General features: G+C 40.9%; 1 protein-coding gene, 1 long non-coding RNA gene and 1 pseudogene across 2 annotated transcripts in view; 1 reads left to right on the top strand and 2 right to left on the bottom strand.

Annotated features, from left to right (window-relative positions):
• The window catches only part of LOC110197754 (uncharacterized), a 420,263-nt gene that overhangs the window by 93,640 nt on the left and 302,181 nt on the right, over window positions 1-24,442 (bottom strand).
• The window catches only part of LOC144454442 (uncharacterized), a 351,830-nt gene that overhangs the window by 139,922 nt on the left and 187,466 nt on the right, over window positions 1-24,442 (top strand). Inside the window, exon 2 of the long non-coding RNA XR_013482814.1 lies at window positions 4,551-4,638. This is a non-coding gene — a long non-coding RNA (uncharacterized LOC144454442). The remainder of the gene's footprint in view (window positions 1-4,550; window positions 4,639-24,442) is intronic.
• The window catches only part of LOC110197783 (zinc finger protein 69 homolog), an 82,623-nt pseudogene continuing 69,612 nt past the window's right edge, over window positions 11,432-24,442 (bottom strand).

Raw genomic sequence — 24,442 nt, 5'->3', positions numbered from 1 at the left:
CAAAATCTCTTCAAATACAAGACCCAAGAGAAGCATCAAAAGGTAAACAGGAAAGAGAAAACAGAAGAGATTCCATAAGGTTCAACTGTTTGTATTCCTACATGGGAGATGATTCCTGAAACTCTTAAGACAACAAAGAGATGACATAGCATTTAGAGGAAGTAGCCAAAGCAGTACTTGGGGGAAGTTTTATATATATGTAAACACTTTCATCAATCATATAAAGAAAGAACGGATCAATGAATTGGATATGCAATTAAAAAAAGAACAAATTGAAAACTCCTACTCATTATATACCAAATTGGAAATTCTGAAAATCAAAGAAAAATTAATAGAATTGAAAGTAAGAAACCCACTGAACTTATAAATAAAACTAGCAGCTGCCCTTTCCTCCAATCACACCCTGGGCCAGCAGCTCAAGACCCAGTCTGCCTTTCCTGCCTAAGCCCTGCCCTCACATGGAATGGGTTGGCCACTAAGATGAGCCCTCTCCTGCCCTAGGCTCCTCCCAGGCCTCCAAACTCCATCCCAGGGCTCTTATTTCACCTGGGCCACCACCCACCAGTCTGGTCATTTCTGACAGCTCCTCCTCCCCCATCACTCTACCACCTGATTCCTTATTGAAGGAAAGATTCGGGACTTTAGGAGGTGGGAGGGGGAGAGCAAGGAAGTGGCAACCTGGAGATTTCCAGGCAAGCAAGTGATTCAGGGCAAAACAGTTTATTTTCAAAATGGAGGTAGCTCACAAAATGCTGTCAGCTGGGTTAGCAGGTTTCTCCTGACTTAAATTAGAATGGGGCTTATTTAAAGTCAGATCCCAGGATGATAACTGAGATGTTTGACTCTAAGGGTAGATCCACTGTTAATGTAAAATGCACTTAAAATTTGGCATTGAAGAAGGTGATGTGTGTAGGAGGTGAAAAAAATGAGAATTAAATGTAACTGGATGAAAATTACTCTATTGTACTCTCTGAATAAATCAGTATATAGGGTATATAGGGTCAAAGGGATAAATGGATGAAGCGCCTTTTATATCTAAGATAATTCTAAAATAATCAACTGAACTGATGTTATGTAACTGGCAACTTTGTTTCATGTCTTAAAACTGTAACACTGTTTATGTTATTATTTTTCAAATTTTTCTTATTTGAGGTTATGGAAGAAACTATCATATAAGTTATGCTTTTATTTGAAAAATGATTTCTAGAAGGATATGCAATTGAAACCTTAGAAAATGAACTTTTCTTTTGATCAAAATGCTGTGAAATTATGAATTTAGCTGGAAGAGTGGTTACAGTGTTGAAAAAATCTTACATATTTCATCGGACATATTTGGCTTTGTGTGGGATGCCATTCAAATGAAAAATAAAACAAAAAGCAGGTGTCCAAGGAGAAAGAGAAAGTTAATTTATTATAGCTATAATTATTATTATTAATATTTCCAATCTCGAGATTTGGGTGTCCCTCCATCAGTAAGCTCTGATGAGGGTAGACTACCCCACAGAGGTAGAAGTCAGCTTTATATAACCCTGAAGACTCAGCTCCCCCTCCCTCACAGCTGTCCATTAACTCGGCTCACAATCTCACCAGCCAGACTCTAACACAGGACAAAGGACATAGCATACACCTCCATATGTCTTAGTTTGCTGAGATAATGTCAAAGAAGCAATAAAAAGACGCGCAGTTAGGCTAGACTTTGTACTGTGGAGCTAGTCTACCATAAAGAGAATTTACAATTGTTCTGGAAGGTCTTAGGGATTGACCAGACAATGCTGGGAACTGGAAGGCATCTGAGTAAGATTCTGTCAAAGGGAGATAAGGGGAGTAGATAAGGATTTTAAGGGTTTTCTGGAGCAAGATTCTTTTTAGGTGCAAAGACGCATCTGAATAAGATTAAAAAGTAGGTTAAGGCTTAAACACTGGAGAAATTTTAACTACTGATATATGTCACTAAAAAAAAATACTCACAGAAATCTATTCTTAACCCTATCCTACCTTCTGAACTCATTACCTTAATTACCTTAAGAAGTCTTCACTGGGACATCCCATTCAATCCCTCCTCTTTTTTTCCTATACTCTCTGAAGACTTCTCACATCCCACTAAATCTTAGTAACCATCAGGGTGGCTTTTCAAAACCATCAGCTTGATTTCCTTCTCTTCTATCTTAACCAAAATGAGACAGCGAGTCCTGCATAAAGGGGAGACACAGTGGGAATAGAATAATTCCCTTCAAATGTTAAAATCTAAGTGTTTTTAGAAATACAATACACTTTAGAAACAGTAATAACTTTTGTAATACTAACAAGAAACTTAAGATAACATCAATTGCGTTTCCATATAATCACATATAGAAATTATCATTCTTATGATAGCTTTGACACTTGGCACCTTTTACATTAAATCTGAATTCAAATTCTTCTCAGCTCTCTTTTCATATCACCCCTGTAAATATAGGCATTGACAGATCAAGGGGGCAGCCCCTTCATAAAACAGATACAGAGACCCAAAAGAAAACAATAATAATGCAATTGTCCCTTTAAGATTCAAAAAGTCTTTTCTTCTACAGCTGTGTGGCAGGGAATATCATCAATGAAGTACTCTGGTCCTTGGTATTTGTTCCAGCCATCTCCAATACAGCATCTCAGCATCTTCTTCTTGTCTTCTTGTAGGAGCCAGCTTTCTGTCCATTCTCCTACAAAAGTGACCTTAGCACAATTTTAAATTTATATATATATTATTATACTGAGAAATTAGTGACTTGACCACCCAGGCTAATTTAAATTGTGGACTTTATTATATTAGCACGCGGCTGCCAGGGATATTCACATCCAAATCAAGCAGCCCTCATCAGGGGTTGAGCCAGGGTTTATATAGGGAGTATACAGGACAGGGAGGGGGATGGATCTTTGAAGTCTGGCAAGAGGAAGAGTTTTTTTTTATTTTCTTTATTTTCTTTTGGGGGGCTGGTCGAGGACACCCCTCTCCCTCTATCTAGATATGATAATGCTGTGCAAACTTTCTCACAATGGAGGCTTCCAGAGATATGATCTCAGGGCTGTGGCCTGAGCAGCCAGATAAGGGTCTTGCTAAGGAATTTGGAGTTTTCCATGGCCTAAAGGGTTCTACTACCTAAATGGTAAAATAATGTTCTGCATTACATTCCACACTTTTTTTCTGTACCATGTCATTGACGTGGTGGGGGGCTGCCTCATTATAAGGTTCAAAGAAGGCAGACACCAGGGTCTGATAACAGGGATCTCTAACCAACAGTAACTTAATTAAATTAATACGGGATCTAACAAAGTCAAGGAGCCGATTAACTAGACAAGGGTCAAGAATTAGGGCTATAGTATGGAGGAGCAAAGGCCCGGCTAAGGCAGAAATAAGAATGGTTAACCATGGGGAAGTCCGAAACAGGCTCTGGTACCAATTTTCCTTCCCTTCTCATTCCCTCTGTCTCTCTGAAATATTTTTCCATACTAGGGAAAGCTGCTCCTGAACTACACCTGAGTTGTTGGTATAGAAACAGCAGGCCTCCCCTAGGGCAGCACAAAGGCCACCTTGCCTGAGAAACAATAAGTCCAAACCCCTCCGGTTCTGCAGAACCATCTCTGCCAAGGAGTTGACCTGTCTCTCCAGTTGGGATATAGAGTGCTCCAGATGACTGAGGTCTACGTTGACCTGAGCACTAAGTTCCTGGTAACTGGCCTCTCCTCGGACTAGGGCAGCGGTACCTACAGCAGTTGATCCCACTAACCCCAACCCCACTGAGGATAGGGATGAGGAGGGGAACGGCTCGCTTGCTTCAGTAGGACACACTGCCCTCATGAGTGAAGTACTCCCAACCCTCCGGGCCCTGAAGAAGGGAGACCCTGGGGATAATGGAGACTAATATACATAGAGGCTCAGATTCTTTTAGGAACACCACAGCAGAGACACACTGTGTGATCCCATCCAGACAGGCCCACCAAGTGCCGGATGGCACTGAATAAAAAGAGGAGGAGGATTGGGGAACAACCACAGTACTATTACAGACAGGAGAGTAAGGAGAAGTTTTCAGGGATGTGGTGGATGAGGTAAGACAGGTACCTTTTCCTTGGACATCCCCAGGGTCAACTTAGGTTGTTCCCACCGACAATTTTCCGAGTCTGGGCTATGGGAAACAGAACCATTAACTGCCACTCCCACATAGTATGGGGGTTGTGCATCCATACACAGCCAGCAGCTAGGTCCTAGGTCAGGCCAGGTGGAGTTGACAACGCTATGGATGCTTCTGAGCAGTCTCATAATCAAGGGGTGAGGAGGATCTCCCTGAGGGGTCCTACTAGGAGCCAGAGGAAAAGGGAAGGAGAACCAAGGGAAAGGGGGGATGGGCAAGTAGGTGGGGGCATGTGAAACAGGGAGGGGTAGGGAGAATAGGGAAATGCAGGGGGGTCAAGAGAGATTGAATAGAGAATGGGAATAGATAATGGAGGAACAGGAAGGCAGAAGTTTGAAAGGCATCTGCACAAAATCAAGGTGGGGCTAGGACTTTCAAAAGGAGATAAAGGAAGGCCTTTCTGGGGTCTATAGACAAAAGGGAGCCAGATCTGAATAAGATTAAAAGGTAAGGCTAAGGCTTTCAAAGGGAGATGAGGGTCTGGGGCCTGGGAGTCAGATTCCCTTTGAGGCAAAGAGCAAAGATCTTGGTTTGGGCCCCGCCCCCATCATTCCCCCTCAACAAATAGGAACCAAATTCTTTTGGTGAAAGGGGCAAGGTCTCTGCTTCTGAAACTGCTTCCTGCTGGCAAGGGCGTAGAGCTGTCCCTGCCTCTCTGAGTCCCGTTCGAGGGTCAAACTTCAAAACCTGGCTGATGCCAGGTTCAGTGGACTAGAGACCTTGGGTTGGTATACAGTCATCTGGAAGTTGATGGCTCTGACCCTAAAAGAAAGGAATCTGGCAAGAATATTTAGTAAACATGGACCAAACAAACACAAGAGAAGTATGATCAGTAGTGGCCTCTGTGTTTTCTTTCTGGAGTCCCTGCAGGAACTTGGTTAAGGAAGAATTAGTGCCATTGCCCTGAGTTCCTACTCCCCCCTTTTAGTTTTTGGCAAAGGAATCATCCAAGGAAGAGGACTGCCATAAGAGCGGACCCATACTGCCAACCCCCACTAAATAGTAAACAAGAGCAAACAACAATATGCATACCTTACATTAATCCACAGGCCCCAATGCATACATAGATATATGAAAGAATCCATTTTAACACAGTGCATATATGATCTTAAATGTTTCAGTCATGCCATGTTTCTCTGATTACATGGACAAGATAAACCACAAGCCATTTCCCTTTTAACATTATTAATTGTAACACAACTTTAAACAAGTATGATATTACCCAAATAACAAAATAACATTCTCACAAACCCCTGACCTAATTGTAAAGAACCTTAACTTATATAGGAACACACACAGGAACACAAGTCCCAGTTCTATAGTACCCTAAGATGTCACATTGCCTAAGGAACATTTCCAAAATGAGCCCTAAAAAGCTTGCATGCATTTCTACTCTTGTTCATAAAACCTCACTAAATTGGTGCAAAAGTTCTTAAATAACACAAATTCCAGAGTAGTATTAAGGAAACTGAATTCCTAAGTATTCCAGAATCCCTCATAAGTCTTTAGTTAAAGGCACATAGAGATAGTTCAGTTTTCCCAGTCACACAGGACTAGGTTCAAACAATACAACAAAGTTTACTCATAATTCACAAAATTGCATAATTACATTAAGTCAGGTACAGATTAAACCAATCAGAGAGCTCACAATAGACTAGTTTGGAAAAGAGAGATTTACATGTAATCAGGGTAACAAAGAAAACCTTAGACAGGAATCATACGAATCAATACAATCAGTATTAACTGACATTAAGTTCCTTGCTCATGTACAATTGGTTTAATTCATAGGCAGTTCAAAAAGGGAGCTCTGCTTCTCTGGCTTAGTGTAAAAATCCAAAACTGTGATCTTCCTACCTAAACATGCTTAAAGCTTGGATTGCCATGATAGATACATCTTGGAAGCCAATCATATCAGTCTAATCCTATTGCTTTTCTCAAAATTTGCTATCCTATTTAATTAGACATCTATCACATTACAGCTTTGTCTATTATTGTGTGTAAACATTTCCTCCTTAGGGGGATGTTATCCCTATATTATTATTATGTGGCCATGAATGTACTTGCATCCTATTACGGTAACACAGGGATGTTCCAGAGGGACAGGGTCATATATCATATCAGAAGGAAAGAACTTCCTTAGCTCCATTTGATTCCAGGCATGAGTCATATCTGATAGGCAATCATGCAGTCACTGGATATTAAAAGCAGGGCTTGGGATTAATCAGGTGGGGATTTTCCTGTTCAGAAAGGAAATAGCACCGTTGGGAAATAGAGTCAAGAAGATCCTATCTAGGCTGTGTCCAAGGTTGTCCTCAAAAGTCTTCCCAGGCACAGACTTCCACCTTTATCAGTTATCAGCCTGCAGCACATGCCATTCTACTATTGGCTTTATGACAACTCAGACAAGTACCCTGGTAATCAAAGCTCAAAACAATAGTAAATGTCTGTCCCAAAATCACAAATCCTAGATAATAAGAATTTAATCTCACATTTAATCTCACAATACTAAGAGACTGACCACAGACAAATACTACTGCTCTAATAATTCCTTTAAACAGTGGGAACATCTTGAGGTGAGTCTCCAGAAGTTTGTATAAATTTCTGTACGTGTTCTAATTCCAGATTAAAAATAATATTAGATTTCCCATTAATTTAACACACACCAAAAAAAGCCCTTACTACTCTTCACTAACATAACTATGCTGGAATCCTATTCCTTAAACAAAACAAAGAGGTTACTAACTTCAACCTCACAAGGTGATGGATTTATGTCCTTGTTCACAAGCTTGTTTATTCTTCTCTAATTATACTTTCAGAAATTGAATTTTTTACATATGATAAATTCAAACACTGATTGTATACTTAGGCCATGGGATAACCACAAATTCAGATCAAAACAGCAAGATCTCACATACTTATATTGTGCTAATATTTTTTACTGACCACTTGCTCTGATCAGAGAAATCTACTATAAAAGGAAAAAGGCAGGGACATGTGACATCCAAATATGACGGGATAGAAAATCCTTAGCTCTGTTTGAATTCAGGTAACAGTCACAGTTCTCCAATCATGCAGTATCAATTCCACATCATAGCCAGACTCAGAAATAGTCAAGTGGGAAACATTCCTTCTCAAAAGAACACAATGGGGAAACTGAGCCAGGAGGATACCATCCTAGATTGTCCTCACAGCTTTTTCCCAGATGCAGATCTCTACCCGATAGTAGCTTGTGGCATTTCTCTCAGATACCCATATTGAAACTCAAAACAAAATTAGTTATTCACAAGAGCCTTTTACCTCATGCAGCAAGTTTCACTAACCATAGCTTAAATCCAGATACAGTTAATATACTCCCATGGAATTGCAATAAGTAATAAAGATTTACCAGGACTCACATACATAAGAGATTGCACTTAACATTTAAACTTGTCCTGGTGTAAAAGCCAATCATTAGAAATCATTTCTATCTACCATACATAAACTTGTAACTTCTCAGAAAGCCAAGTTCATTGTTTAGGAACTCCAGACAAGTTCTGTTCTCAAAGCAGATGACGTTGCTCACACAGATTTTTTTTTAAAATTTCTCAGGGACTGGGGCAAGTTTACAAAGTAAGGGGAATTGCCTTATAATACCCCAGGGAGGGGCTAATTATGGTGCCCCTGCCTGTCGACTTCATTATCCCAAGGAGGACTGTTTTGAATGGGCAGAACCAATCTGGATAAGGCTTTTACCCAATTCCCTCCTTTTCCCACAGCAATCAATTAACAATTCTAGGTTGTAACATTAAAACAGTAACTTCAAATAACTTAGTTAACAATCTTATAACTTTCAGAAGTGATAGTCAAATTGTTTTAGCTATAAACCCTTCTTTAAAAACAGATTAAAATTTATCCTGATGTTAAGAATAATCACTAGACTTTTATGAAGAACATTTGTTGGAAATTTTTAAAGTGATAGTATCTTTCCTTTCTACCTTAAAGTAAAAATAAACCTTTAAAAATGGAATTCATTAAAACTAAGTTGATGCAAAATGTCCTCAAGTAACATAAATAACTTCCCAAAGTGCCATAACAAACTAAATTCCTAGTTGTTACAGAATTCCTAGACATCACAAAGTTCCTTACTCAAAAACGGAGAAAAAAATTCAGTTTTTATAATGCGTGAAGAACATTACCACAATAACAAATATTATCAAACCTTTAAAAATTTACTCAGTTTTTATCTCAAGGATTCTCATTTACTAAGGAATTTCACAACACAGGAAACGTTTACACAGATTTGATAAGAATTATAGGTGAAACTTCCCCTTAAAAGCAAATAAAATTTGGAAGTTTATTCTAACCCATTCATTCTCCCCTATTTATTTATTTAGTTTTGGAGGGGTAGACAAAAATATATTCCCAAATGCAATACCTTTGTTAAGTTTAGAAATGTACTGGACCAGTATTCTGATTGCTTTTTCTTTCCCATAATGACCAATCTTTAAAAGGACTCATCCGGGGATCTAACCTGAAAGGTGGGTGGACATAATTCCCTCCATCTCTCCTCAAACTTCCCTTACTATGCACTCAAAACAATCCACTCGTCTGAGTTTCCTGCAATGTACCTAAGTGCAAAACAGTGTAACAAGTCCTGAAATTGAAAACATCACATTTTTACCAATTTGGATGAGTTGGGGCTGCTGGGGAAACATCACCTAAACCCAGCAAGCCGCAGTCCTCAGCACATATACCAGTTGTCTATGTTCTGGTACAGAAGAACTTTTCTCTTTGTCTCCACACTCAAACTTGGCCAGAGTTAGAATGCAGAGAGAGAGAGAGACTATTATTCATGCAAAAGTCCCAAAACCTTCTCACTTTCAAAACCTCCACTCACACCATGCAACTAAACCATATTCCGTTCAAATTTTCTACACACACACTTCTCTCTCCTACATGCTTAAACTTCCTTGCCTTTCTTTCTAATGATTTAAAATCCCCTTAAAACCTGTACATATCTCATTCCTTTCTAATTCTGACCTGACACTTCAAAAATCCTTCCCAACTTGCCCTCTACCAACCATATAACCTAAATAATAAAGTATTCTTCTCTCTTTCCCTCTCCCATCCACACACTCCTTTGAAGCTGCTGTTACCTGGGGAGGGAGAGGGGGAGAAAGAAGGCAACTTTTCAGAGTCCTGCTACAGCCTTTGGCTGTCTGGCTGCAAACAACAACCCAAAAGGGAGCCTCCCCCCCTTATTGAAGAACACAGACACAGACAAACAATAAAAGCCTGAACACAAACACATCCTCCCAATGGAAGTTAGAGGAACTGCCCTGGAGAAAACTGTCTGCAATCCAGTCTGATACCTGCCTTTCAGTATGAAACAGAGGTGGCTTCAGGCAGATGATTGCAAAACAGAATCTCTTAAAAACACAATCTCTACACATATAAACTAATAGACCGACACTGAGACAGAAACCAGGAATGAGACATGGGCCCGACAGAACTAAGACAGAAACCAGGAACCAGGAACCGGGTACCAGGAACCAGATACAGGCATAGTCCCGATGTCTCGGGTTGCCTGGGGGATTGAGGCAGTAAGTGCTCTGCCAGTCCGGCACTCGTTCCCCACCAGAAAACAGGTCTGCAGACATTTACCTCCAGAGGGTTATCAGGTCCACCAGGGCCGAAATGAGGTACAATGAGAGTTGGGGAGGGTGGCTTCTCCTAGTCCTGAGTTCTGGGGCCCTGGAACATCATCAGGGGCCGGCTCCCCTAAAAGTTAGAACAGAACAATTCCCCCCTCCCGAGGCTCATGTCCTCTCCAGGTGGGTCTCTGCAGCGACATGGTACGCTGCTATCTCTCTAGGGCCTCCAAAATGTTGAACCCAGAAATCAGCAAGTGAGACCCAGATGTAATTTAAGATGTGGATTTTATTATCACATGGCTGCCAGGGGTATGCACATCCAAATCAAGCAGCCCAGATCAGGGGTCGAGCTAGGGTTTACATGGAAAAGAGCATGGGAAAGAAATGCCAGGAACACTGATGAGGTAATCCAAAGGTGCAGGTGTCTTTGGGGGCTATGGATGGGAAAGTACAGGGAGTATACCGGACAGGGAGGCGGATGGATCTTTGGAGTCTGGCAGGAGGAAGAGTCCTTGGGGTGGTCAAGGACACCCCTCTCCCTCTGTCTTGATGAAAGAATGCTCTGCAACAAGGGAATGCTTTCTCACAACACAGGAACTTACTGAGGAATTGGGAGGCTTTCAGACACATGATCTGAGTGCTGGGGCCTGAGCAGCCCAGCTCTGTGTAGCTGTACCAGGGAGAGAGATAAAGGTCATGCTGAGGCCCATGCATGAATAACTGCTAGGCACAGTGTCCTTGGGCTGGGGAGTGGTTGTCAGAGACAGTGTTTCTGAGACTAGGGAGAAATTGGGGTACAAGTACAAGCACAAGCCCCGGAGCACCCCACCATTATGTGTCAGAGATCACACAAACTAGACCAGGTGTGCTGGTCTCTGGTATAAACATAATTATCTAAAGCATTTATATTGCAAGCTTTCTTATCCATTTGCATTGGAGGTACAGGCTATGCTGAGCTATGCAAGAGTACATTTCACTATTATTTAGATTTAGGAGGAAAGAGGTCTGGGGCAAGATTAAGCACCAACTTTTGCTTTCCATGGCTTAAAGGGCCCTACTACCTAAATGCCAAAATAATGTTCTGCTTTACATAGTTACGATTATCTGGAAAGTAGAGGCAGCTTGCAGCACAGTGGAGAGAGCCCTGGGCTGGAGTCAGGTATGCCAGGGTTTAAATCCAGCCTCAGGCAGTTACCAGATATGTGCCTCTCACTTAAACTCTGTTTGCTTCAGTTTTCTCAAATGTCAAATGGGGATAATAATATCATCTAATGACATATTATTGTAAAGAAAGCACTTAGCACAACAGCTGGTGAAAAGCAGGTGAATAGAAAGGCTTATTCCCTTTCTGTCTTTCCCAGCATCTCTGCTGGAATGGGGGCACTGAAAAGGAAGATTCCGGACAAACCTGCCATACCAGGCACATGTAGGAGCTGTGAGCTATAAATTGAGACTTCTTAAAGAAGAATGTTACATACAGTAGCGCCATCCCAAAGAGGAAGGGGTCACATGGAAAAGCCACCTGAGCAGTTTCCAGAGACTCGGCAGACAAAATTCACGTCCAGGGAGAGGCTGGACTACATAATGTGGGATTACTTCCACATCTGAGGTGCTTCAACACTGCTCTGATCTTTGACCTCAAGCTACCTAGAATTGGCAAGAGACAGCTCCAGAAGCAACCAGGAAACCTCCAGGTTCTCTTTACACAGTGTACTGACCTGTTATAGGAAAACCAGGCAGCAGGAGGACCCTGTCTCTTGGACAAAGAAGACCAGCACTTTTCCCTTCTAGTAATTGATAAATGCTTTAAACCCAACACACTCAGGAATGAAGATATTCCCTTGGATTGCAGACTCAGAGAGGCCAGGGGAAGTGTCCTTACCCAGGGACACCAGGTTCCAGGTATTCTCCAGCATGACCTCTTTATATAACTCCTTCTGAGAATGGTCCGAGAGGCCCCACTCCTCTGGGGTGAAGGCCAGTGCCACATCCTGGCATGTCACCAACTCCTTAACTATCAAAAGTCATAAGATTTAGAGCTGAAAGAGACTCCAGGATTCCTGTAGTCTAACCCTCATCAAATGAGAGAAGGAAACTGAGGCATAGGAAGGGAGTTTACTCAAAGGTGGTACCCTTGGTGAGTGTCAGAGTCAACATGTGAAACCATCGTCATTAAGAACCCAATGGAATATTGAGAAAAGCATTCAATATGGGCAGTTGGAATAAAGATGAGAAATGTCTTCTTATGGAATGTGTCTCCCAGTGGACTCTGGGAGAAAGTAGATGAGAAGGATATGTAGAAGAAAAAGAGAGAAGATGATGTGAAATTTCTTCCTTATTAGAACTGATAAACATGATAGGTTATAAAGAAAATTCTGTGAAGAGTTTCTGAGAAGTTGGCAAGTGAAATGTATTCAGGGGGTGGTGGATTTATGATTACAGAAAAGAGAGGAAAGAAAAGGAGAAGATCTAGCTTATTTCCTGAGAAGCTAAAACAAAGTCTTATGTATATAAAGCATGAAAAGGATTCTAGAGACATACTAATTATAATATGGACTGAACTTAGGGCTATGAGACTTTCCGGCTAAGTGAAGGAGTGTTATCTCTTGTTATATTGAGGGCTTGAGGCTGCCCTAGGTAAGATGTGTGATGGCCAAAAGACCTTATTCCTTTGCTTTGGAGGGCACTCACCACCTGGTCAGAGAAGGAGGATGAGATCCAATGGTCTGAACAGGCAGCAGATCTGTGAAGGGCTGGCTGAGACCTACGAGGGATCTGCACCCACAGAGCTGGTGTCAGGAAGGCAGAGATTTCAGGTCCAAGAGAAGGCAGCAGTGATCTCAGCTGTGAAGCAGGAAGGCAGGGAGATCCCAATTCCAAGGGCAGAGAGATCTCAGCACAAGTTCCAGTTTTCAGCCAGCCCACTCTGGGAGGGTTCTCCCAGCCTATGCCCAGCCTCTGAGGCCTGGGCCAGGAGCTCAGGACCCTGTCTCCCTCTCCTCCCCAAGCCCTGCCCTCCCTCCCATGGAATGCCTTGACCCCTAGGATGAGCCCTCTCCTGCCCTAGTACCCCTCCCAGGCCTCCAAACTCCACCCCAGAGCTCTTATTCACCTGGGCCACCACCCACCAGGCTGGTCATGTCTGAGAGCTCCGCCTCCCCCATCACTCTGCCACCAGATTCCTTACTGGAGGGAAGATTCCAGACTTTGAGAGGTGGGAGGGGAAACCTGGGAAGGAAGAGGTAACCTGGAGATTTCCAGACAAATAAGTGAATCACAGCCAAATAAGCTTAGTTTGAGAATGGAGGCTGTCACAAAGGGCAAGTCAGTTTGGTTAGCACTTTTCTCCTGATTTAAATTAGAATGGGGCTCATTTAAAGTCAGCTGCAGGAGGACAATTGGGATGTTTGACACTAAGGGCAGATCCATCCTTAATATAAAATACACTTAAAATTTGGCCTTAGGAGCTGTCTGAATAAGAATTAAATGTAAGTAGAATTACCCTATTGTATTCTCTGAATGCAAACAGTCTACAGGGTCAAACAGATAAATGGATAAAGTGGTTTTTATATTGTGAACCCGGATTGCCATGAACCCCAAATTTAAATATCTTGTTCTAAAAAAGAGACAAAAAAATTCTTGTAAGTGTGTCATCTGGTTAATTTCTCTCACGCTAGGTTGACATGCATTACATGAGAGTTCAGTCCAAACTGGATTGGTTTAGGATTTTGGGGTGTAGCAGTATATACTCTTTTAACTTCCTATTAATCTGCCATCATTCCAGACCATTCCTAGGCAGTGAGGATTTGTCTGCACCTAGCCTGAATAGGATAAAATCAATTCAGATTTGGGTAGGGTTGGACCAAGACAAGACAATCTCATTACCAGTAAGGACCTTCTGAAGAACTTTGAAGCAGAAGGCTTGCAGGGTTGAGCTCTGAGTCTCCAAGATACAGATTACCAATAGAAATCATTTTCCACAATATCTAAGATAATCTACTGTATTGATGTTATTTGACTGGCAACTTTGTTTCATGTATTAACATTGTAACATTGTTTATGTTGTTATTAAGCTTCAGATTTTTCTCAATTGTGGATTTGGGGAAAACAATGTATGAGTTACACTCTTAATTTGAAAAAATGATTTCTAGAGGGGCATGCAATTGTACCCTTAGAAAAGGAGTATGAACCAGCCAGGGCTTCCCCAAACCATTTTGGGCCCCCCCTCACCTGAGCAAGGTCGAAATTCTAGATTTGCCAAACAGGAGAAAGACCTTTTATACCACTCTGAGCTTCACCTACCATAATGCCTTGTGTGCTTGGGCATAACAGACATGCTTTGCTTTGCTCACTGAGTGAATCCAACATGCCCCTTCTTGTGTGTGTCAGCAACTACAAGGCTCAGATGAAGCTGACCAGGGATGTTCTTCTGTTTATGAATGCCAAGGATAAGGCACTTTGAACTGAACACTATCTTGAATAATGGGACTTTCGTTGTTATTATGTTATGATAATATTTAAGATCAATTTAGCCCCAATAAGAGCCAAAAACTTAAATTAATCTTTTCCTCTCTGAGTGAACTAAAAACACCCCTTCCTGTGTCAGCAAATTCCAAGACCAGATAGGACTGATCAACATTCTCCCTGTTCATTATCACTAAGCCCAGGATGTCCGTGACCAGATACTCTCTTGAACAATGGGACTTTTCTTATCTTGAATTTCTATTGACATATTGACATTTTCCTATTTTATTGTATTTACAACCTATTCAATTAAGAAAATTCCTTTCCCATGCTATGTGTTAAACAAACATATGGAGGCTGTCTTTTTTGTAACACAGACATCCTGAGTCTGATCACGCTAAACTGTATAAAACCTCTCTCATTTTGCTTAATCTGGGAGTCAGAATCACATTCTGGCTTCCATGTTAACATGATTCGCTAGCTAAAAGGGAATAAACTATATAATCATGTGTCACCTAACTTGTTTGCCTTCTTTAACCAAACGTTCAGGTTGACAATTATGTTACGTTACGTTACGTTACGTTACGTTACGTTACGTTACGTTACGTTACGTTACGTTACGTTACGTTACGTTACGTTACGTTACATTACGTTATGGAAGTGATGAGTTCAGGTATACCCCAAGAATTTTAGGTGCCATCTGAAATGATGGAGGAATAGATGGGTGGGTCTTATTATTTAAAAAGAAATTCACTCACACAGTTCTCTAAGTTGAAGAAAGCCATTTATTACGATGATGCACCCAAGAGGGCCTGCTCCCTGTGAGGCAGAGGGAGGTAGAGCCTTGGTGAGCCCTATTCCCCAGTGGGGGGCAAAGTCTAGGTAGCAGCTCTGCTCCCTGAAGGAACCAGGGACCCTGCTTGCATAGGAGGCAGAGCAATTGGCCAGGTTAAAGACCTGGTTTAAATACAAGTTTACAGAACAAGAGGGAAGGGAGACAAGAGAATGGGAGGAGGGGATATCAGGATATCAGGTAGAGAAAAGCAAGGAGAATAAGAAAGGGGAGGGGGTGCTTTGTGAAAGCACACAGGGAAGTCCACAGAGGGGCTTCTCTGCATCATTTTCTTGGATCACTCTTCTGCCTGGCCACATCCTGCATCTTCTCTCATATCTCTCAGCCTGCAGCCTGCTTGCTCCATCTGCCCCAAGAGATGCTTTCTACCTCATTGTTATGTTGTGCTGTGTTGTGTTGGGTTGGGTTATGTTGTGTTGTGTTGTCATGTTATGTTGTGTCATGGTGTGTTGTGTTATGTTATGTTAATGAAGATATCTTGGACCTATAGTTTCAATCAACATTTTGACGTTTATCTTATTATATTTACAATCTATCCTATTAAGAAATTCCTTTCTCACATTAAGGCCAAACACATATAGAGACTATAATTATGGTTGACATAGGCATCCTGAGTTGGGACTGCTCTAAGTGTATAAAGGGTCTCCTTCATCTTGCTTACCTCAGTGTTCAGAATTATTTTCTGACTCCTATGTATGCACAACTCTCTGGTGTAATGAGAATAAATGAATAAGCAGGTTATAGCACAGTACAGCCTGATTCTGTTTGTTCCTGGTGTGTGGGATGCCACTCAAATTAAAAATAAAACAAAACACAGAGGTGTCCAAGGAGAAACAGAAAGTTAATTTATTATAGCAATAATTATTATTATTATTTCAAATCTGGAGATCTGGGTGTCCCTCCACTAGTAAGCTCTGATGAGGGGAGACAACCCACAGAAGTAGAAGTCAGTATATATAACCCTGAAGGTTCAATTCTCCCTTCCTCCCCCAACTGCCCATTAATTCAGCTCACAATCTCACACCCAAGACTCTAACATAAGAGAAAGGATATAGCATACATCTCTAGATTTCTTAGTTTCTTAAGATAATGTGAAAGAACCAATGAAAAATGTGCAGTTAGGCTGCACTGTGTATTGTGGAATCAGTTTACCATAAAAGGTAATTTACAATTGTTTTGGAAGGTCTTAGGTATTGAACAGACAATGCTGGGAACTGGAAGACATCTGAGTAAGATCCTGTCAAAGGGAGATAATGGGAGTAGATAAGGAACCTTTTAAGGGTTTCCTGGACCCAGATTCTTTTAGGGACAAAGAAGCATTTGAATAAGATTAAAACGTAAGTTAAGACTTAACCACTAGACAAATTTTAACTACTGATATATGTCATTAAAAAAATAGCTCACAGAAATCTATTCTTAACCCTATCCTACCTTCTGAACTCGTTACCTTAATTACACTGAGAAGTCTTCACTGGGACATCCCATTCACCCCTAACAGGGCTGCTGGCATCATGGGTCAGTGGCTCAGACAGCCTTCCTTGATATTTACACCTGGAGTTGGACTCAGAAACAGTTAGTCATTAGTCTCATTAAGTCTCTGAATAACAAGTTCCAATAATCAGTTTAAGATATGACTATAATCTCACATTGCCAAAGGAACATTTCCAAAGTGAGCCCCAAATGCCCTGCATGCATTTCAACCCTTGTTCATAAAACCCTACTAAGCTGGAGCAAAGGTCCTTAAGTAACACAAATTCCAGCATATTATCAAGAAACTAAATTCCTAGTTATCACAGAATCCCTAAATATCACAAAGTTCCTTAGTCAAAAGGTGTTGTAATAGAATCTCACATTGGCAACAGTAAGGGACTGATTACAACAAAGATACTACTACTCTTAGAATCCTTTTAAACAAAGGGAATACCTTAAGGTGACTCTCAAGTACTTTGCATACATTTCTGCACATGTTCTAGTTATCATGCAGTATCTGTTTCTCCTTATAGCCAGACTCAGGTATAGTCAGGTGGGAAACATTCCTTCTCAAATTTAAACTTGTTGTGGTGTAAAAGCCAATCATTAGAAGTCATTTCTATATACTTGCAAATTCTCAGCAGGCCAAGTTCCTTGTTTAGGAACTCCATGATCCAAACAAGCTTCTTGGGCAAATTTACAATACTAAGGAGGATCAGCAGGGATCCCAGAGAAGGGGCTGTCTCATCCACCCCATCTAACTTTAGAATTTCTATGGGTGTGCCTCTTTTTTTTTTTTACTAGCCCCTTGGGGCAGTCCTCAAACTGCTCTTTTTCAACACACACACAAATCAATTACCAGTTTTAAGTTTTAACATTAAAACAATAACCAACAGTTTTACAATTTTTATAAGTGATAACTAAATTGTTTTAGCTGTAACATAAACAGTAAATTTCAGATGGCAACAACTGTGTTTCCAGATCTTGTAAAATAATCGATAGAAGGATGGGCTGGTTTTTTTACCTTGACCCATCCTTTTCCAGGCTGTAGCTGCTGCCCCTCCCCCTCCTCCCCATGGGGGGTGTGTGTGAATGTACAGGCAGGGGAGAGGGGAGGGTAAAACACTCTATTAATCCCCACATAGAGAAGCCCTCTTGAGTCCAGGGGAGGGAGTGGGGGAGGGCAGTGACAAGATTGTAAAAAAAAAAACTCAATCTCAAAAAATTCCAGAATCTGCTAAGATGTTTTAGCTGTCCTATCTTTTTCACTTCTACATCCACTCCTTGAAAACTTAGAGTGGGGCACTGAACTTTCAGACCTACATTCTTGAGACCACTGTCCTTTCTTATGCTATCTGAAACTGCAACCATTGACTCTGTTCCTCCAAAAGTACCCATTTAAGGCCAATTCAAGGACACAACATACCTAGGAATGAAATTTAGAAAATTCACATTAGATTCAGACATAACTGTTATCAGTATCAAATTATCACAACAAACTAGCTGGCAAAAGGAAATTTAGTAGGCCCTCTAAAAGAATATCAAAGATTTTATCAAAACATCTTCTTCATAAAAGTATCTCCTTTTCTTAAGTAACATTAAACCCTGACTCAGGATGTCTGGGTTCCTCAATTTCATGGTCTCCAAATGTTTTAGTCCCAGAATGAGAAAGGAAATGTAATTAAGATAGGCAAATGTGAGATCCAGGATATCTGAGTTTCCTTTACCACCATCCAGGTAGTGTCTGGATTAAAGGCACCTAGGTGGTCATAAACATAAGAATGCTCTTGATCAGCATTCTTAGCTCACTCCGGAAGAAAAGATCAGTTCAGGTTTTTGGCCCTTATTGGGGCTCAATTGATCTTAAGTGATTATTACCCTAAAATTCCTAGTTACCTAATTTCTTTAGTACAGAGGTATCTGCAGTGGGCTACATAATCAGTAAGAGTTCCATCTCACAAAACTCCTGCACAGGATTGATAAGAATTATGAGATTTTACAAAATCTTTCTTTGCATAATTACATAGTTTCCTTACACACACGTAAAAGTACTTCTACCAGTAATTAACTTAAATAATAACTCCAAATAGCTTAATCAACAATTTTAAACTTCAGAAGTAAAAGCCAAATAATCCCAGCTAAAACTTTCCTTTAAACAGAGACAAAACTTGTAAGTTATCATTTCTTAAATTACAATTTTTAAAAGGAAATGTTACAAAACAGGACCATATAGAATGCCCCAACAGCCCCGATTCATTCCTTTTTCCCTTTTCTCTGAAGGAACAATTCTTAATTTAACATTCTAGGTTATAAAATAAATTGTCCTTCCAACAACATAACTAAAACAATTGCTTACTAGATTACATCACATAAGAACATTCATAAATATGTAAGCAGTATATTAAAAACTTAAAACAGACCCAATAAAGATCTTTCTTTCTTTCTGAACTCTTTCACCAGGTCAAGTCTCCTGGGGCCACACCTACCCCACTAGACTGCCTTTTCTTTCCTATCTATGGGGTCCGATAGCCTCAGGCCACATCCAGTAAACTTCCCCACACAAGCTAGTCTCTGTCTGAAGAGCCTGGCTCATTTAGCCCATCCCCCAACAAACCCAATAGTTAGCCTAAAGAAGGTCTGGGTTGAAAAACATATATATGTACATATATTTTTCTATTTTTCTAATTTCTAATTGAGGCCCTGATATGAGAGAATCCCTCATTATTTCCAAATACATATCAATAAGTTTTCCACAATAAAACATGTTTGTACCACAGGGCATATGTTATAAAATTATTTCCACAATTGTAATAAACTTTGAAACTACCCATTATCAATTCATTCATTCATTCATGCATTCATTTATTTATTTTTTTTTTTAGTATCAAGAAAATTTATTATAAAGAAAGTCCAGAGGATTTAGACTTTTCTGGCCAAAAGAGGACTCTACCCCTCTTCAAGAGGGGTGGGCCCCGTTATCAATTTAGATGGATGTACTTCTAAGTCACTTTGTACAGAAAATCATTCATCTCATCATTCATACATTGAAACTATAACTTTAAACCACCATACGCTTTTATAATAGTCTGGATTTTAAATGAAAACCTGCTATCATAGTCTTATAACCAAATATACCTCACTAGGTATTTAACAGTTTCACATTATCTCAATTTCATCATTAAAGATAAAGAGACATCTCCACTCTTTAGCACTAAAGACCCATTCCAGGCTAAGAGTTACACCATTTCTACCTCATAATGGTCCCTCAAATTTTACAATCTAAGAGTTTTAGAAATACAATACAATTTAGAAATACAGTAATAACTTAAACAATAAACTTCAGATAACATCAATTACATTTCCAGATTATCACATATAGAAATGATCTCTCTTATTACTCTTAGTACTTTTAACAATTACCTTAAATAATAATGCCACATCTCATAACAACCATTATTTTTTTTATAGAATAGTAAACTTAAATCCAATCAGATCCTAATTTATAATTGCTAATGATACACATTTTAAAACATTTTTAATTTTAAATCCAATACTCTTGGCCCTTTAAAACAAAATATTCCCCGCAAATTTATATATTCCCTTAAAAAGACATGTAAATAATCCCTACTTCAAAGTTAACTGGGTGTAATCACTTTTCTCCCCTTAGGCAGAAATCCTCTAGGGTTCCAGTAAGTATTTGAACAGCCTAACAATCTCCAATCACAATGATTGGCAAAATTTTAGAAAAGCACTTTCCCCAATAGTTTTTATAATGTTAAAAACCCTTATTTCTGTAATGTTAAACACATTGACCCCATACCAGACACATTGGTGGGAGGGATAAAGACAGTCATTCAAACTCTTGAATTCTAATCCTCAGACATTTTTCTTCTTCCATCTTGGGCTGCAAGCTCCTTAGCAGTTAAAGGCTGTCCACTGGCCTTCCAGTAACCTCTGAGAGATTCTCTCCTTTTTCTTTCTAATCTCAATCTCCCCAAGAAAGCTTGAGGCAGGAGCTCTTTCCCACTGTTCCTTTTCCAATCTCAGACCTCAAAAATTACCCCAAAATTTTTCTGGCAGACACAAAACATCCGTAGACAGACAGACAGGGTGTGCACGATATACTTCTAACCTTGATCACTCAAAAGAAGCTCATTTTGTCCCAGGTTCCCTCTTAGGCTGTTCCTTTTCCCATGGTTCACAAGTTCTCTTCCCTTCAGGACTCACCCAATCTCCCCAAACTCCTTTTAGGGGAGCCGGAGCCTTACGGACTCGAATGGCACAAAGGTTGGCCTCTCCCCACAGTCATTCTAGTGCTTCCTCAATGTTCCCAGAAGTTAGTTGGGCAGAGTCGCCTCCAGCCCTGAGTCAAAGAATCAGCAATTAGTGAATTTGATGAGGGTCACTATCTTCCCTCCAGGTCAGAGATTCAAGAATAAAAGGACATGAGAGTCGCTTACTTCGGGCTATACTCGTAAAACTTACATGACTGATCCCCTGCACCTCTGTACTCCTGCACCCAAATTGCTACAGCTGATTTTACACAATCTTGTTGCCGCCTTGCTCTTTGCCTTTGCTTCTCTGAGATTATCTCTATAAGAGCTTACTCAAACCAGAGTTGAGGCTCCCAAAGTCTGGTCTGAGGGCTGTTAGAGAAAGCTCTCCGAGGGGGTGCCGAGCCCAGGGTCCAAACAGGGATCTCACTTACAACTGGGTGTACCTTGGTGGAACTTCCAAAGCTGTGTGGGACAGCGATTCTAAATCTATTAAACTCAGAGACTTCTCAAGGTGGAAGCAAAGGTTGCTTTTTATTACAATCTTGCGAGAAGGGGCGTCTGTTCCCCTGGTATACTTCCAGGAGGAGAGAGGCCAGGCACAGAAAGCAAAATGAGATTATATACCCTAACACAAAAAACTTCACCCACCATTATCTCTTACTCCCATTGGCTGGGGAGGCAGGCTTACATTCTAGGTAGGACAATTCAAAGACAAGGAAACAGGGTATAGACAATCCAAAACATACATGTCCGTATTTAGTAAACTTAATGCTGACTTAGTAGTGGTGTGATGATCAGGAGGGGGTTTAGGGCCGAATTCCCATGAGTTAGGTAATTCCTAGGAAACTGAAATCCACTGCAATCTCCCCTCTCCAACCCCCTTCTCCCTTATCCCAGAGACAAGAAAAAGGCAGGAAGCTAAGGGCAAACAGTTCAGATTGGGGGCAGGGCTTATTCTTTCTATTATGTGCTTAAAAACAGGGTCTGAGCAGGGGAGGATTTTGAAAGCAATAATCAAGAACTATTAACAAGAATTATTGACCTTTGAGGAGGCTTCACTTCTGAGAGTTCATCTCTCACAACAACAAATGGCTTTCTTGAACCTGGAGAACTGTCTGAGTGAATTTCTTTTCTGACAATAGAACCCACATTTCTAATCCTCCATCATTTCAGATGACATCCAAAATTCTTGGGTACCCCTGAATTCATCATTCCCATAACATAACATAACATAACACAACACAACACAACATAACACAACATAACATAACACAACACAACACAACATAACACAACATAACACAACATAACATAACATAACATAACATAACATAACATAACATAACATAACATAACATAACACAACACAACATAACACAACATAACATAACATAACATAACATAACATAACATAACATAACATAACATAACATAACATAACATAACATAACATAACAATGAAAGTCCCATTAGTCAAGATAGTGTCCAGTTCAAAGTGCCTTGTCCTTGGCATTTATAGACAGAACAATGCCCCTGGTCAGTTTCATCTGAGCCTTGTAGTTGCTGACACACACAAGAAGGGGCATGTTGGGTTTACTCAGAGAGCAAAGCAAAGCATGTCTGTTATGCCAGAGCACACAAGGCATTATGGTAAGTGAAGCTTAGAGTTGGCCAAAATGTCTTTCTGCTGTTTGGCCAATCTAGGTTTTAGACCTTTCTCAGGTGAGGTGGGCCCACAATGGTTTGGGGAGGCCCCTGGCTGGTTCACACTCCTTTTCTAAGGATACAATTGCATGCCACTCCAGACACCATTTTGTCAAATTAAGGACGTAACTTATATATTGGTTTTCCCCAAATCAACAGCTGAGAAAAATTTGAAGCGTAATAACAACATAAACAATGTTTATGCCAGTCAAATAACATCAATACAGTAGATTATCTTAGATATTGTGGAAAATGATTTCTCTTGGTAATCTGTATCTTGGAGACTCAGAGCTCAACCCTGCAAGCCTTCTGCTTTAAAGTTCTTTAGAAGGCTGTCACTGATAACGAGATTGTCTTGTCTTGGTCAAACCCTACCCAATTTTGAATTGATTTTATCCTATGTAGGCTCTGGTGGAAAGAAATCTTCCTGCCTAGATAGAAGGAGGCTAGGAGTGGTCTGGAATGATGGCAGGTTGATAGGAAGCTGAAAGAGTATATAACACTACACCCCCAAATCCTGAAACAAGCAAGTTTGGACTGAACTCCCATGGAATGCATGTCAAGCTAGCTTGAGAGAAATTAACCACAGGACATGCATACCCCAATTTTCTTTGTCTCTTTTTTAGAACAAGACGTTTCATTTTGGGGTTCATGGTTCACAATATAAAAACCACTTTATTCATTTATCTGTTTGACCCTGTACACTGATTGCATTCAGAGAGTTCAATAGGTTAATTCTGATCCATTTACATTTAATTCTTATTCAGACAGCTCCTAAAGCCAAATTTTAAGTGTATTTTACATTAAGGGTGGATCTGCCCTGAGAGTCAAACATCCCAATTATCCTCCCCTATCTGACTTTAAATGAGCCCCATTCTAATTTAAGTCAGAAGAAATGTGCTAACAATCCAGCTGACTGCCTTTTGTGACAGCCTCCATTCTCAAATTAAGCTTGTTTGGCTGTGAGTCACTTACTTGCCTGGAAATCTCCACGTTACCTCTTTCTTCCAGGGTTCCCCCTCCCACCTCTTAAAGTCTGGAATCTTTCCTCCAGTAAAGAATGTGGTGGCAGAGTGATGGGGGAGGAGGAGCTCTCAGACATGACCAGCCTGGTTGGTGGTGGCACAGGTGAATAAGAGCTCTGAGGTGGAGTTTGGAGGCCTGGGAGGGGTACTAGGACAGGACAGGGCTCATCCTAGGAGCCAAGGGATTGCAGGTGATGGAGGGCAGGGCTTGGGGAAGAGAGGGAGACAGGGTCCTGAGCTCCTGGCCCTGGGTGTGATTGGAGGAAAAGTTCCTTCCTGGGATGCTCAGAGGCTGGGCAGAGGCTGGGAGGACCCTTCCAGAGTGGCCTGGCTGAAAATAGGAACTTGTGCTGAGATCTCTCCACCCTTGGAATTGGGATCTCCCTGCCTTCCTCCCTCACAGCTGAACTTACAGATGCCTTCTCTTGGACCTGAAATCTCTGCCTTCCTGACACCAGCTCTGTGGGTGCAGGTTCCTCCTAGGTCTGAGCCAGCCCCTCACAGATCTGCTGCCTGTTCAGGCCATTGGATCTCATTCTTCTTCTCTGACCATGGTGAGTGCCCTCCAAGGTCTGCCTGGAGCAATCTTCCTGCCCAGGCCTGGCTACTGGACAAGCTTTCAGCTGCTCTTTTGCAGACTCCCAATCACTTCCCAAATATTCAGAGTCACTCTCTTTAGATTTAGGATGGGGTCACCCTTTCCCAAAATTCACACCTTACCTATAGGAACCCAGAAATCCTGTCTCCCTGCCTCCAGCTTTTCCTTAGAGACTGAGTTGTCCTCCCTTCCAACCAAGCCCCCATAAGGATCAAAAATTCTGCTTGAGGGCAACCAGGTGGCTCAGTGGATAGAGCC

This window comes from Phascolarctos cinereus, unplaced genomic scaffold (assembly GCF_003287225.1).
Source record: "Phascolarctos cinereus isolate Bilbo 61053 unplaced genomic scaffold, phaCin_HiC Scaffold_726;HRSCAF=1367, whole genome shotgun sequence".
NCBI classification, from domain to species: domain Eukaryota; kingdom Metazoa; phylum Chordata; class Mammalia; order Diprotodontia; family Phascolarctidae; genus Phascolarctos; species Phascolarctos cinereus.
Note: the sequence above shows the minus strand (reverse complement) of the source record. Positions and strands in the feature narration are given on the sequence as shown.